Below are 12,314 nucleotides of genomic sequence, written 5' to 3' on the forward strand. Positions count from 1 at the left end.
TGAAGGAAGTCCAGCGACGGTTCACTGGATTGATCCTGGGTAAGGAGGGACTTTCTTATGAGGAGATGTTGAATAGATTGGGGCCTGTGCATTGGGGTTTATCAGAGAGGCGACCTTATTGAGGTATATAGGATTTTCAGGGGGCTTGACAGGGTCGAAGCTGAGAGGATGTTTCCCCTTGTGGGAGAGTCTAGGGCCAGAGGGCATAATCTCAGAGTAAGGGGTCACCCATTTAAAACAGAGATGAGGAGGAATTTCTTCTCTCAGAGGGTAGTGAATCTGTGGAATTCTTTACCGTTGAGAGCTGTAGAAGCTGGGTCATTAAGTATGTTCAAGATAGACAGATTTCTATTCAGTAAGGGTGATGAGGATAAGGCGGGAAAGTGGAGTTGAGAATTATATCAGATCAGTCATGATTTAATTGAATGGCGGAGCAGACTGGATGGGCCGAATGGCCTACTTCTGCTCCTACATCTTATGGGCCTGCAATGCTAATTGGGTGCTAAACTTGCCCCAGGTTCAATTAAGCCCTTTTCTTTTTAAGCACAACTCGCGTCAGTGGATCGGGGTGGCAAAATGTTCTGGGCATTGGGTTTCCGATCCCAGATTGAAAATCCAGTCCTATGGAATCTCTGGTCATATTCAGAGGTCTACATGACTCACAGATTTTAACCAGCCAATTGAGAAAGACTTAGTTTAATTACAAGAGATATTTATGGATCACAGAGTCACAGATTTATACAGGAAGATCCATCACATCTCCCGCCTGAACTCAAGTTTGAATTGATAGCAATTGCTTATCTGGGTCCGCATTTCTTGCCCTGCCCTTGTTAAACATAAAATCTGTTAACTACACACAACACCTGCAGCACATTTTTGCTGAAGGAATAAAATGATCAGAAGATAGCAAAAAGCTCTCTACACTAAACAGCAAGTTTCTTAGTTTTAGGTGTAACCGCACTAATCAGTTTGCAACAATAACACCTGAGCATTTACGTTTAGCATTATTCCACATGCAAAATATCTTGCCCTGTCTGACCTTTCTCAATCCAGGCTTAATAATGGGCTTGTTTTTGGTCTTCGTCACTATCTCCAGGGTCTCAACCGCATAGTCAGGTACTGTTGTGTTGCAATAACTCTTGGTTGTGGAATTTTGTTTCACCTGCTGGCACCCTCCGATCTGGAGATAGATTTACAAGTTTACAACAAGTGACTAAACATCAAAAATACATAATTGGCTGTGAAATACCTTGGGACATCCTGAGGCGCTGAAAGACACAATAGAAGTACAATATTTATCTTTAACCAGCCGCAAATTGCCACGATTATTGAATTTGGTTTCATAAATTTATGTTGGGTTTTAAACTCACTATGTCAAGGTTGGCGGTCTGACGCCATTAAAAGTAAAATTTGAACTTTTATAGCTTCCTTCATGAGCTGAGGGTGCTTCAAAACACTTTACAGTCAATGACGTACTTTTGGTTTGTATGATGTCGAGGTGCCGGTTGGGCTGGGGTGGACAGAGTAAGAAGTCTAACAACATCAGGTTAAAGTCCAACAGGTTTGTTTCGGATCACTAGCTTTCGGAGCACTGCTCCTTCCTCAGGTGAGTGAAGATGTGGGTTCCACAACCACATATACAGACAAAGTCAATGACGGAAGATGATACTTTGAATGCGGGTTTTGATTTTATTCACTGTTATTGTGTCGGAAACACAGCAGCTATTTGCGTACAGCAAACAAACAACAATGCAATAATTACCAGACCATCCGTTTTAGGGGTGAACTCATAATTGATAAATATTGGCAACGATACTGGGGAGAACCCCGCTGCTCTTCGTTAAAATCATGTCATGGGATCTTTTGCTTCCATTTGAGAACAGACAGAGCATCAGTGTAATGTTGAATCTGGAAGAGAGAGTATGATACTGAAACATCAGTGAAATGTTTAATCTGGAAGAGGGGGTATTCTACTGTAGCATCAGTGTAATGTTTAATCTGGAAGAGAGAGTATTATACTGAAACATCAGTGTAATGTTTAATCAGGAAGAGGGAGTATTATACTGAAACATCAGTGTAATGTTGAATCTGGAAATGGGAGTATTATACTGAAACATCAGTGTAATGTTGAATCTGGAAATGGGAGGATTATACTGAAACATCAGTGTAATGTTTAATCTGGAAGAGAGAGTATTATACTGAAATATCAGTGTAATGTTTAATCTGGAAGAGAGAGTATTATACTAAAACATCAGTGTAATGTTTAATCTGGAAGAGAGAGTATTATACTGAAACATCAGTGTAATGTTTAATCTGGAAGAGGGAGTATTATACTAAAACATCAGTGTAATGTTTAACGTGGAAATGGGAGTATTATACTGAAACATCAGTGTAATGTTTAATCTGGAAATGGGAGTATTATACTGAAACATCAGTACAATGTTTAATCGGGAAGAGAGTGCATTATACTGAAACATCAGTGTAATGTTTAATCTGGAAGAGGGAGTATTATACTAAAACATCAGTGTAATGTTTAACGTGGAAATGAGAGTATTATACTGAAACATCAGTGTAATGTTTAATCTGGAAATGGGAGTATTATACTGAAACATCCGTGCAATGTTTAATCTGGAAGAGAGAGTATCATACTGAAATATCAGTGTAATGCTTAATCTGCTAGAGGGAGTATTATACTGAAACATCAATGTTATGTTCAATCTGGAAGAGGGAGTATTATACTGAAACATCAGTGTAATGTTTAATCTGGAAGAGGGAGTATTATACTGAAACATCAATGTAATGTTTAATCTGGAAGAGGGAGTGTTATACTGAAACATCAGTGTAATGTTTAATCTGGAAGAGGGAGTATTATACTGAAACATCAGTGTAATGTTTAATCTGGAAATGGGAGTATTATACTGAAACATCAGTGTAATGTTTAATCTGGAAGAGGGAGTGTTATACTGAAACATCAGTGTAATGTTTAATCTCGAAGAGGGAGTGTTATACTGAAACATCAGTGTAATGTTTAATCTGGAAATGGGAGTATTATACTGAAATATCAGTGTATTGTTTAATCTGGAAATGGGAGTATTATACTGAAACATCAGTGTAATGTTTAATCTGGAAGAGGGAGTATTATACTGAAACATCAATGTAATGTTTAATCTGGAAGAGGGAGTATTATACTGAAACATCAGTGTAATGTTTAATCTGGAAGAGGGAGTATTATACTGAAACATCAATGTAATGTTTAATCTGGAAGAGGGAGTGTTATACTGAAACATCAGTGTAATGTTTAATCTGGAAGAGGGAGTATTATACTGAAACATCAGTGTAATGTTTAATCTGGAAGAGGGAGTATTATACTGAAACATCAGTGTAATGTTGAATCTGGAAATGGGAGTATTGTACTGAAACATCAGTGTATTGTTTAATCTGGAAATGCGAGTATTATGCTGAAACATGAGTGTAATGTTTAATCTGGAACAGGGAGTATTGTACTGAAACATCAGTGTAATGTTTAATCTGTAAGAGGGAGTATTATACTGAAACATCAATGTAATGTTTAATCTGGAAGAGGGAGTATTATACTGAAACATCAGTGTAATGTTTAATCTGTAAGAGGGAGTATTATACTGAAACATCAATGTAATGTTTAATCTAGAAGTGGGAGTGTAATACTGAAACATCAGTGTCATGTTTGATCTGGAAATTGGAGTATTATACTGAAACATCAGTGTTACGTTTAATGCGGAAATCAGTGCATTACACTGAAACCTCGGTGTAATGTTTAATGTCGAAATGGGAGTATTATACTGAAATATCAGTGTAATGTTTAATCTGGAAGAGAGAGTATTGTACTGAAATATCAGTGTAATGTTTAATCTGGAAATGGGAGTATTATACTGAAACATCAGTGTAATGTTTAATCTGGAAATGGGAGTATTATACTGAAACATCAGTGTAATGTTTAATCTGGAAATGGGAGTATTGTACTGAAACATCAGTGTAATGTTTAATCTGGAAGAGGGAGTATTATACTGAAACATCAGTGTAATGTTTAATCTGGAAGAGGGAGTATTATACTGAAACATCAGTGCAATGTTTAATCTGGAAATGGGAGTATTATACTGAAATATCAGTGTATTGTTTAATCTGGAAATGCGAGTATTATACTGAAACATCAGTGTAATGTTTAATCTGGAAGTGGGAGTATTATACTGAAACATCAGTGCAATGTTTAATCTGGAAATGGGAGTATTATACTGAAACATCAGTGTAATGTTTAATCTGGAAGAGGGAATATTATACTGAAACATCAATGTAATGTTTAATCTGGAAGAGGGAGTGTTATACTGAAACATCAGTGTAATGTTTAATCTGGAAATGGGAGTATTATACTGAAATATCAGTGTATTGTTTAATCTGGAAATGCGAGTATTATACTGAAACATCAGTGCAATGTTTAATCTGGAAGTGGGAGTATTATACTGAAACATCAGTGCAATGTTTAATCTGGAAATGGGAGTATTATACTGAAACATCAGTGTAATGTTTAATCTGGAAGAGGGAGTATTATACTGAAACATCAATGTAATGTTTAATCTGGAAGAGGGAGTGTTATACTGAAACATCAGTGTAATGTTTAATCTGGAAATGGGAGTATTATACTGAAATATCAGCGTACTGTTTAATCTGGAAATGCGAGTATTATACTGAAACATCAGTGTAATGTTTAATCTGGAAGAGGGAGTATTATACTGAAACATCAGTGTAATGTTTAATCTGGAAGAGAGAGTATTGTACTGAAACATCAGTGTAATGTTTAATCTGGAAGAGAGAGTATTATGCTGAAACATCAATGTAATGTTTAATCTGGAAGAGGGAGTATTATACTGAAACATCAATGTAATGTTTAATCTAGAAGTGGGAGTGTTATACTGAAACATCAGTGTCATGTTTGATCTGGAAATTGGAGTATTATACTGAAACATCAGTGTTACGTTTAATGCGGAAATCAGTGCATTACACTGAAACCTCGGTGTAATGTTTAATGTCGAAATGGGAGTATTATACTGAAATATCAGTGTAATGTTTAATCTGGAAGAGAGAGTATTATACTGAAACATCAGTGTAATGTTGAATCTGGAAGAGGGAGTATTATACTGAAACATCAATGTAATGTTTAATCTGGAAGAGGGAGTATTATACTGAAACATCAGTGTAATGTTTAATCTGGAAGAGGGAGTATTATACTGAAACATCAATGTCATGTTTAATCTGGAAGAGGGAGTATTATACTGAAACATCAGTGTAATGTTTAATCTGGAAATGGGAGTATTATACTGAAACATCAGTGTAATGTTTAATCTGGAAATGGGAGTATTATACTGAAACATCAGTGCAATGTTTAATCTGGAAATGGGAGTATTGTACCGAAACATCAGTGTAAAATGTAATCTGGAAGAGAGAGTATTGTACTGAAACATCAGTGTAATGTTTAATCTGGAAGAGAGTATTATACTGAAACATCAGTGCAATGTTTAATCTGGAAGAGGGAGTATTGTACTGAAACATCAGTGTAATGTTGAATCTGGAAATGGGAGTATTGTACTGAAACATCAGTGTCATGTTTGATCAGGAAATTGGAGTATTATACTGAAACATCAGTGTTACGTTTAATGTGGAAATCAGTGCATTACACTGAAACCTCGGTGTAATGTTTAATGTCGAAATGGGAGTATTATACTGAAATATCAGTGTAATGTTTAATCTGGAAGAGAGAGTATTGTACTGAAATATCAGTGTAATGTTTAATCTGGAAATGGGAGTATTATACTGAAACATCAGTGTAATGTTTAATCTGGAAATGGGAGTATTATACTGAAACATCAGTGTAATGTTGAATCTGGAAATGGGAGTATTGTACTGAAACATCAGTGTCATGTTTGATCAGGAAATTGGAGTATTATACTGAAACATCAGTGTTACGTTTAATGCGGAAATCAGTGCATTACACTGAAACCTCGGTGTAATGTTTAATGTCGAAATGGGAGTATTATACTGAAATATCAGTGTAATGTTTAATCTGGAAGAGAGAGTATTGTACTGAAATATCAGTGTAATGTTTAATCTGGAAATGGGAGTATTATACTGAAACATCAGTGTAATGTTTAATCTGGAAATGGGAGTATTATACTGAAACATCAGTGCAATGTTTAATCTGGAAATGGGAGTATTGTACCGAAACATCAGTGTAAAATGTAATCTGGAAGAGAGAGTATTGTACTGAAACATCATTGTAATGTTTAATCTGGAAGAGAGTATTATACTGAAACATCAGTGCAATGTTTAATCTGGAAGAGGGAGTATTGTACTGAAACATCAGTGTCATGTTTGATCAGGAAATTGGAGTATTATACTGAAACATCAGTGTTACGTTTAATGTGGAAATCAGTGCATTACACTGAAACCTCGGTGTAATGTTTAATGTCGAAATGGGAGTATTATACTGAAATATCAGTGTAATGTTTAATCTGGAAGAGAGAGTATTGTACTGAAATATCAGTGTAATGTTTAATCTGGAAATGGGAGTATTATACTGAAACATCAGCGTACTGTTTAATCTGGAAATGCGAGTATTATACTGAAACATCAGTGTAATGTTTAATCTGGAAGAGGGAGTATTATACTGAAACATCAGTGTAATGTTTAATCTGGAAGAGAGAGTATTGTACTGAAACATCAGTGTAATGTTTAATCTGGAAGAGAGAGTATTATGCTGAAACATCAATGTAATGTTTAATCTGGAAGAGGGAGTATTATACTGAAACATCAATGTAATGTTTAATCTAGAAGTGGGAGTGTTATACTGAAACATCAGTGTCATGTTTGATCTGGAAATTGGAGTATTATACTGAAACATCAGTGTTACGTTTAATGCGGAAATCAGTGCATTACACTGAAACCTCGGTGTAATGTTTAATGTCGAAATGGGAGTATTATACTGAAATATCAGTGTAATGTTTAATCTGGAAGAGAGAGTATTATACTGAAACATCAGTGTAATGTTGAATCTGGAAGAGGGAGTATTATACTGAAACATCAATGTAATGTTTAATCTGGAAGAGGGAGTATTATACTGAAACATCAGTGTAATGTTTAATCTGGAAGAGGGAGTATTATACTGAAACATCAATGTCATGTTTAATCTGGAAGAGGGAGTATTATACTGAAACATCAGTGTAATGTTTAATCTGGAAATGGGAGTATTATACTGAAACATCAGTGTAATGTTTAATCTGGAAATGGGAGTATTATACTGAAACATCAGTGCAATGTTTAATCTGGAAATGGGAGTATTGTACCGAAACATCAGTGTAAAATGTAATCTGGAAGAGAGAGTATTGTACTGAAACATCAGTGTAATGTTTAATCTGGAAGAGAGTATTATACTGAAACATCAGTGCAATGTTTAATCTGGAAGAGGGAGTATTGTACTGAAACATCAGTGTAATGTTGAATCTGGAAATGGGAGTATTGTACTGAAACATCAGTGTCATGTTTGATCAGGAAATTGGAGTATTATACTGAAACATCAGTGTTACGTTTAATGTGGAAATCAGTGCATTACACTGAAACCTCGGTGTAATGTTTAATGTCGAAATGGGAGTATTATACTGAAATATCAGTGTAATGTTTAATCTGGAAGAGAGAGTATTGTACTGAAATATCAGTGTAATGTTTAATCTGGAAATGGGAGTATTATACTGAAACATCAGTGTAATGTTTAATCTGGAAATGGGAGTATTATACTGAAACATCAGTGTAATGTTGAATCTGGAAATGGGAGTATTGTACTGAAACATCAGTGTCATGTTTGATCAGGAAATTGGAGTATTATACTGAAACATCAGTGTTACGTTTAATGCGGAAATCAGTGCATTACACTGAAACCTCGGTGTAATGTTTAATGTCGAAATGGGAGTATTATACTGAAATATCAGTGTAATGTTTAATCTGGAAGAGAGAGTATTGTACTGAAATATCAGTGTAATGTTTAATCTGGAAATGGGAGTATTATACTGAAACATCAGTGTAATGTTTAATCTGGAAATGGGAGTATTATACTGAAACATCAGTGCAATGTTTAATCTGGAAATGGGAGTATTGTACCGAAACATCAGTGTAAAATGTAATCTGGAAGAGAGAGTATTGTACTGAAACATCATTGTAATGTTTAATCTGGAAGAGAGTATTATACTGAAACATCAGTGCAATGTTTAATCTGGAAGAGGGAGTATTGTACTGAAACATCAGTGTCATGTTTGATCAGGAAATTGGAGTATTATACTGAAACATCAGTGTTACGTTTAATGTGGAAATCAGTGCATTACACTGAAACCTCGGTGTAATGTTTAATGTCGAAATGGGAGTATTATACTGAAATATCAGTGTAATGTTTAATCTGGAAGAGAGAGTATTGTACTGAAATATCAGTGTAATGTTTAATCTGGAAATGGGAGTATTATACTGAAACATCAGTGCAATGTTTAATCTGGAAGAGGGAGTATTGTACTGAAACATCAGTGTAATGTTGAATCTGGAAATGGGAGTATTGTACTGAAACATCAGTGTCATGTTTGATCAGGAAATTGGAGTATTATACTGAAACATCAGTGTTACGTTTAATGTGGAAATCAGTGCATTACACTGAAACCTCGGTGTAATGTTTAATGTCGAAATGGGAGTATTATACTGAAATATCAGTGTAATGTTTAATCTGGAAGAGAGAGTATTGTACTGAAATATCAGTGTAATGTTTAATCTGGAAATGGGAGTATTATACTGAAACATCAGTGTAATGTTTAATCTGGAAATGGGAGTATTATACTGAAACATCAGTGCAATGTTTAATCTGGAAATGGGAGTATTGTACCGAAACATCAGTGTAAAATGTAATCTGGAAGAGAGAGTATTGTACTGAAACATCATTGTAATGTTTAATCTGGAAGAGAGTATTATACTGAAACATCAGTGCAATGTTTAATCTGGAAGAGGGAGTATTGTACTGAAACATCAGTGTAATGTTGAATCTGGAAATGGGAGTATTGTACTGAAACATCAGTGTCATGTTTGATCTGGAAATTGGAGTATTATACTGAAACATCAGTGTTACGTTTAATGTGGAAATCAGTGCATTACACTGAAACCTCGGTGTAATGTTTAATGTCGAAATGGGAGTATTATACTGAAATATCAGTGTAATGTTTAATCTGGAAGAGAGAGTATTGTACTGAAATATCAGTGTAATGTTTAATCTGGAAATGGGAGTATTATACTGAAACATCAGTGTAATGTTTAATCTGGAAATGGGAGTATTATACTGAAACATCAGTGTAATGTTTAATCTGGAAATGGGAGTATTGTACTGAAACATCAGTGTAATGTTTAATCTGGAAGAGGGAGTATTATACTGAAACATCAGTGTAATGTTTAATCTGGAAGTGAGAGTATTGTACTGAAATATCAGTGTAATGTTTAATCTGGAAATGGGAGTATTATACTGAAACATCAGTGTAATGTTTAATCTGGAAGAGAGAGTATTTTACTGAAACATCAGTTTAATGTTTAATCTGGAAGAGAGAGTATTGTACTGAAACATCAGTGTAATGTTTAATCTGGAAATGGGAGTATTATACTGAAACATCAGTGTAATGTTTAATCTGGAAGAGGGAGTATTATACTGAAACATCAGTGCAATGTTTAATCTGGAAATGGGAGTATTATACTGAAATATCAGTGTATTGTTTAATCTGGAAATGCGAGTATTATACTGAAATATCAGTGTAATGTTTAATCTGGAAGTGGGAGTATTATACTGAAACATCAGTGCAATGTTTAATCTGGAAATGGGAGTATTATACTGAAACATCAGTGTAATGTTTAATCTGGAAGAGGGAATATTATACTGAAACATCAATGTAATGTTTAATCTGGAAGAGGGAGTGTTATACTGAAACATCAGTGTAATGTTTAATCTGGAAATGCGAGTATTATACTGAAATATCAGCGTACTGTTTAATCTGGAAATGCGAGTATTATACTGAAACATCAGTGTAATGTTTAATCTGGAAGAGGGAGTATTATGCTGAAACATCAATGTAATGTTTAATCTGGAAGTGGGAGTATTATACTGAAACATCAGTGCAATGTTTAATCTGGAAATGGGAGTATTGTACTGAAACATCAGTGTAATGTTTAATCTGGAAATGGGAGTATTATACTGAAACATCAGTACAATGTTTAATCTGGAAATGGGAGTATTGTACTGAAACATCAGTGTAATGTTTAATCTGTAAGAGGGAGTATTATACTGAAACATCAATGTAATGTTTAATCTAGAAGTGGGAGTGTTATACTGAAACATCAGTGTCATGTTTGATCTGGAAATTGGAGTATTATACTGAAACATCAGTGTTACGTTTAATGCGGAAATCAGTGCATTACACTGAAACCTCGGTGTAATGTTTAATGTCGAAATGGGAGTATTATACTGAAATATCAGTGTAATGTTTAATCTGGAAGAGAGAGTATTATACTGAAACATCAGTGTAATGTTGAATCTGGAAGAGGGAGTATTATACTGAAACATCAATGTAATGTTTAATCTGGAAGAGGGAGTATTATACTGAAACATCAGTGTAATGTTTAATCTGGAAGAGGGACTATTATACTGAAACATCAATGTCATGTTTAATCTGGAAGAGGGAGTATTATACTGAAACATCAGTGTAATGTTTAATCTGGAAGAGGGAGTATTATACTGAAACATCAGTGTAATGTTTAATCTGGAAGAGAGAGTATTGTACTGAAACATCAGTGTAATGTTTAATCTGGAAGAGGGAGTATTATACTGAAACATCAGTGTAATGTTTAATCTGGAAGTGAGAGACTTGTACTGAAATCTCAGTGTAATGTTTAATCTGGAAATGGGAGTATTTTACTGAAACATCAGTGTAATGTTTAATCTGGAAATGGGAGTAGAATACTGAAACATCAGTGTAATGTTTAATCTGGAAATGGGAGTATTGTACTGAAACATCAGTGTAATGTTTAATCTGGAAGAGGGAGTATTATACTGAAACATCAGTGTAATGTTTAATCTGGAAGAGAGAGTATTGTACTGAAATATCAGTGTAATGTTTAATCTGGAAGTGGGAGTATTATACTGAAACATCAGTGTAATGTTTAATCTGGAAATGGGAGTATTATACTGAAACATCAGTGTAATGTTTAATCTGGAAATGGGAGTATTATACTGAAACATCAGTGCAATGTTTAATCTGGAAATGGGAGTATTGTACCGAAACATCAGTGTAAAATGTAATCTGGAAGAGAGTATTGTACTGAAACATCAGTGTAATGTTTAATCTGGAAGAGAGTATTATACTGAAACATCAGTGCAATGTTTAATCTGGAAGAGGGAGTATTGTACTGAAACATCAGTGTAATGTTGAATCTGGAAATGGGAATATTGTACTGAAACATCAGTGTCATGTTTGATCTGGAAATTGGAGTATTATACTGAAACATCAGTGTTACGTTTAATGTGGAAATCAGTGCATTACACTGAAACCTCGGTGTAATGTTTAATGTCGAAATGGGAGTATTATACTGAAATATCAGTGTAATGTTTAATCTGGAAGAGAGAGTATTATACTGAAACATCAGTGTAATGTTGAATCTGGAAGAGGGAGTATTATACTGAAACATCAATGTTATGTTTAATCTGGAAGAGGGAGTATTATACTGAAACATCAGTGTAATGTTTAATCTGGAAGAGTGAGTATTATACTGAAACATCAATGTAATGTTTAATCTGGAAGAGGGAGTATTATACTGAAACATCAGTGTAATGTTTAATCTGGAGGAGGGAGTATTATACTGAAACATCAGTGTAATGTTTAATCTGGAAGAGAGAGTATTGTACTGAAACATCAGTGTAATGTTTGATCTGGAAGAGGGAGTATTATACTCAAACATCAGTGTAATGTTTAATCTGGAAGTGAGAGTATTGTACTGAAATATCAGTGTAATGTTTAATCTGGAAATGGGAGTATTATACTGAAACATCAGTGTAATGTTTAATCTGGAAATGGGAGTAGAATACTGAAACATCAGTGTAATGTTTAATCTGGAAATGGGAGTATTGTACTGAAACATCAGTGTAATGTTTAATCTGGAAGAGGGAGTATTATACTGAAACATCAGTGTAATGTTTAATCTGGAAGAGAGAGTATTGTACTGAA

The 12,314-nt window shown here is 34.5% G+C and overlaps 1 protein-coding gene across 3 annotated transcripts in view; it reads right to left on the bottom strand.

Annotated features, from left to right (window-relative positions):
- pnhd (pinhead) overlaps positions 1-12,314 on the bottom strand; it is a 70,857-nt gene that overhangs the window by 35,536 nt on the left and 23,007 nt on the right. For 2 of the 3 annotated variants that reach the window (XM_072482604.1, XM_072482607.1), the window contains exon 2: positions 1,040-1,180. The gene's annotated coding sequence lies outside the window, so the exon portion shown is untranslated. Of the gene's footprint in view, positions 1-1,039; positions 1,181-1,762; positions 1,912-12,314 lie in introns of those variants that run through there. The other variant, XM_072482606.1, reaches the window with a different exon arrangement.

This window comes from Scyliorhinus torazame, chromosome 18 (assembly GCF_047496885.1).
Source record: "Scyliorhinus torazame isolate Kashiwa2021f chromosome 18, sScyTor2.1, whole genome shotgun sequence".
Lineage (NCBI taxonomy): Eukaryota > Metazoa > Chordata > Chondrichthyes > Carcharhiniformes > Scyliorhinidae > Scyliorhinus > Scyliorhinus torazame.